This window comes from Seriola lalandi, unplaced genomic scaffold, assembly GCF_002814215.2.
Source record: "Seriola lalandi dorsalis isolate HSWRI2012SDOR001 ecotype SW California unplaced genomic scaffold, Sedor1 jcf7180002054911, whole genome shotgun sequence".
In the NCBI taxonomy this organism is placed as follows: domain Eukaryota; kingdom Metazoa; phylum Chordata; class Actinopteri; order Carangiformes; family Carangidae; genus Seriola; species Seriola lalandi.
The window spans coordinates 636,221-640,918 of record NW_019525463.1 but is presented as its reverse complement, the minus strand read 5'-3'; the positions used below and the strand labels follow the sequence as shown (position 1 = coordinate 640,918).

The following is a 4,698-nucleotide window of genomic DNA, read 5'->3' as shown; positions in this document are numbered from 1 at the left end:
TGTTTCCACTGACCCTTTACGATGGTCTATAAACAACTGTAACGTGCTTTATAGTGTCTGATAAACCTTCAAACTACGTGGCAATCACTGCAACCAATGATAAAACCAGAATTACCACCTCACAGTTGTACGCCTCTGCCAACCAGCCAAGTTCCAACAACAATAATCTCCACTTCTGGTTACAGCGTTGAATCATGGCCAGAGGGGTTTTTGCAGAATATTAAGATGTCAAAGTGAAGCTGATCTTTGACCTTTTGGATATAAAATGTCATCACTGCATAATTTTATCCTATTAGACATTGGCATTAAATTGTGTTGTAGTTTGCAAATTAATTCTTGAGTGAATTCTTTTGTGTGTGTGTGTATGTGTGTGTGTGTGTGTGTGTGTGTGTGTGTGTGTGTGTGTCTCAGTCTAGGAAAGCTGGTAAGATGACCTGACACTCTTTGTCAGAGGATACATATTATGACTCAAACACACAGCCACAACAAAACAATAGTGAGACACACAGCTCAGAGTCTCACACACTTCTCCTGAGCATTCTGTGTAAATGACATCTGACTCATATCATCACACACTGATAAACCTATGAGTGTAATGTGAGTGAGATAATAGATTTATTATTCTTCCTAGAACTGAGATTGCTGTGTTTGCAAGAAGGGTTTGTTAAATATAAGATTGCAAGGATCAAAGAATAAAGACCAAAGCAAAAGAGGATATATCTGGACAGAAGACTCATTGACTTTTGAGACATTTTGTGTACATGAGTTTTATCAAGAAATAAAAGGAGCATCAGAATGACAAAGGCATATTGAATTCAAAGAAATAGACATGCATACACATCAAATACAGCTTATGACTGCAGAGCATCTTGCGATGCTATCAGTGACAAAATCTGTCCACAGACAGATACACGGCTGCAAAAGTGCTCATCACCACCTCTGTGGTAGTTCCTGCTGGTGTCTCAAGGAGCAAATTTGACCATGATGACACACACACACACCCGGGCACACACGCACACACATGTACAAACACACACACACACACACACACACACACAAGGTGAAAACAATACCAGCCACGTCGCGGCTGCTAACAATGAAGCTTTGAGATACTTCAGATAGGTAAACTGTGAGTATATGGTGATACAATCCGGAGGAAAATACACTGTTACTGCCAAGTCAAGTAGGTCACCCTTTATATAGGCCATAACGTTTATATTATGTAATTTATTGCCTTATTCATTAATCAATCATTTACTGATTCATGACACAACAGTTAAGCTGTTATTAAGAACAACCTTCAGGTTTCTCTCTGTTGTTTTAGATATTGTCCAATGGAGAGTTTGATCTATGATTTTCTGGTGAAGGACTGGGAGAATTTTAATACCTAGTAACCCCAAAGTTACTCTAAATAATGGTTTATCTTCATTTATAAAGCATTGGTAAATAATATATTAACCTTCAAAAAAGTCCTGAAATACAACTTGTAAGGAAGCTAAACAGAAGGTTTAGCACTGAAACAATTTGCTGATCAATCAGTGAACTGATAGAAAATTATCAATTTTCAAACAATTTTGTTGATTGAATAATTGTCAATTCATTTTTGAAGTCACGAGATGAAGAGTCTACAGCCATGCAAGCAGCTCTGTGACTACTTAACAATACATAACAATGCTAACACGCCGATGTTTAGCAGGTATAATATTTATAATGTACAACTTTCACCACTTTAGTTTAGCATGTTAGCATACTAACATTTACTAATTAGCATTAAAAACAAACAACAGGGGAACACAAACAATAATAGAAATGTCATTAAGTTTACATCTATCTGATAAACAAAGACAAATTTAAATATGGCCTATGTTAAGGGTCACTAGAGATGCTACAGATCATCCTGAGAGGAACACAAACGTCTGAACATAATTCAATCAACCCTTAGAGGAGATATTTCAGTGTGGAGCCACTAATTTGGCTAAAATGCCAAATAACAGCTGCTCCTAACTTCTAAAATGTGAGGATTTACTGCTTTTGTTAGTCGGACAACACAAGCTACTGCATTTGAAGAAGCCACCTTTGGTTCTGGGAACTTAAATTGGCAATTTCCTGTTGTTTTATTGACTACACAAATACCTGATTAATTGTAATAGCTGTCAATAATGACATTAATTATTTAATCTATTTGCTGTAATAGATGAGTTCCTGTATGTTTCCAGACACCAGCATGAGAGGTAGGTAGTGGATCCTACAGGCCATGTCCATGCACAACCAAAGGCCTGCTTTCAGTCACCAACCTCAGCAAAGTGTCATGTCACGTCCCACACACAGACACACACACAGACACACACACAGACACAGACACACACACACACACACACACACACAAACACACCGACACACAGACACACACACACACATACACACAGACAAACAGACAGGTGCGGCTTTAGTCTCAAGACCCAAACAGTCAGGTTAGTTGTGTCAAACAGCCGTTTTCCTTCCCTCCCCCTCTCTACCTTATCTTCTCAAACAGGCACTTTACCTTTTATCTGTCTTTAACAGCCCCTAACATTTCACATCTGCTCCGACAAACTCCAATAAACATTAAATCCTTTCCATATCAAAGCCAAGGACTAGCCGTTGGTCTGAATAAACAATAGCACATGAAGACTTTGGCCTAAATGAGTAATGATGAAGTGGGGTTAAAGTACTCCACAAGGACTACCAGGTACCAGGAAGAGGAAAGTGCATTTAACCCGCTAAAACTAATCTATAGCGTCTATTCACCAAATTTTCAATGTAACAGGGTATGTGTGTGTGCAACATGTGAAATGAGGAAAAGAAGATCCTTGATCTCTTCATTCAAGTGAGCAGGTATCTCGAGTTGCATTTGTCATTCTGGTCAAGTGTAAATTGATCTCTGAAGCATTTATCGACTTCATACAGCTCAGCACAAGTGGGCACATGTGAATTTCTTTAGATGATATTGAGACTTTGGAATTAACTTACAGAGGCTCTCAATTGTCCCCAATGTCGAGGCCACACACTAAACAGCAGGGTTCCCCAGGTTAAGAGGGGTCCAGATGGGCTGGGGGACGCTCAGATGGGCTGCATTCCTGAGAAAACTTAAACCTGGCGGGACATTTTTTCAGATATGGGTGGTCTGCCAGTGTAACGTGGGACCGGCGAGGATACAGAGATGCACCAACTGTTGGCGAGCCGCGATGAGCAGACATCAAAGGTGCCAGGCGTCCGGTGGAAAGTGACCCGCGGTCCAGCCTGGCTCAGTCTGTCACCCTCAGCAGCTCCGGCCCGCCAAGATCACAGCCGCTCTGTCACAGATCTGCCTCACATCGTCCCAGAGGACCAGCGCTTGTACACTCACATTCCCAGCATCCCAGACTCCCAGTCAAGGTCACATTGTGGCACCTGCTGGACAGGACTGGGGAGGGAGGGTTCGGGGCAGTTGGGACTGAGTGTGAACCCCTAACCCAGTGACCCTGTGACCTTTGTAGCATCAATCTGGCCCTGTCCTTCAACTGTGGCAGAGGACCAACCATGTTGTCCTCAAAGGGTCTAAAAATCACTAACATAAAGGAATAAATTGGTGTTAAATTAATAAAGCTACTTAAATGACAGGTTCAGGTTTATTCATGTTTATCCTAAAACAATATTTATATACAGATTAAATATATTTTAATTATTTATTGTATTTTACTTCATTATTTATTTATTTTCTGTTCATGCCATGCTTACACCAATATAAGAGATGAGAAACAAAATCCTTGTTAGGGCTGCACAATATTGGTAAAAACAACTGACATTGCAATATGCACATATGCACATGCTGCTATGGCTCATGCACAGATTGCGATGACGATGCTGAAACAATATATGGTGCAGCCCAAGTTTAAAATTCAATTGAAGCTAATATAAGACTTTAGGAGACCGAGTTCAGCTGAATTTATAGTGTTGCATTAAAGAGTTTCAGCTAAAATACTGGATTTTATTGGATTTGACAGTGTGTCACTAAAAAAAGCACTTATTTTGAGATATTGTTTAAACATTTTATGTGATTTTGGAGAAACAAAAATATGATTTCATCATCTTTTATGGTTAAGAAGAATATTCTGAAGAACATGAAGGATAAATTATTATGTGATCTTACTGGAAGTTTGTTTTCCACTGAGGTTCCACAGATTTTTTCATGTCTTCCAATCAAACTTTGTGGTTGACACGAGAACAAGATTCCCTGCAATCAGCATTCCCACTTGGCCCTGCTGGTTTCACAGTCATTGTCTAGACCTGGTAATCTTGGCACCATGTGAGCCTGACCAAGTTGTTTTCCAGGGAAATTAAAGAATGAGGTCAGTGATGAACTCACAGACAATGAGACAGACCTGCTTACTCATCCAGCCCTTGAACAGCCATTCAAATAACTCACTGCCCCTGTTGAAAGCCCAAATCCTGCAATTCCAGTTTGTGCAACCTATTTTCCATCTCTGTCACTTGTCAAAGTCCATGTGTGTGTGTGTGTGTGCTGTTGGTCGGTGTCTACGTGCCTGCCTACTGGTGTGATTGACATGTCAGAACAGCCAGAGCAAACATTAAAGGAGTCTTGTGAGCGCTAATGAAAGGTCGAAGGGTGTGTGTTTGTGTGTTTACAGACGATATCAATCACTAACGTAAAGCATGCTG

At 40.2% G+C, this 4,698-nt stretch overlaps 1 long non-coding RNA gene across 1 annotated transcript; it reads right to left on the bottom strand.

Annotated features, from left to right (window-relative positions):
* Positions 1–751: 751 nt before the first annotated feature.
* LOC147817713 (uncharacterized) lies at positions 752–4,488 on the bottom strand. The gene is made up of 2 exons (XR_015436122.1): positions 4,169–4,488; positions 752–3,586 (listed from the first exon to the last, which is right to left on the bottom strand). It is a non-coding gene; the product is annotated as an uncharacterized LOC147817713 (long non-coding RNA).
* Positions 4,489–4,698: the final 210 nt, after the last annotated feature.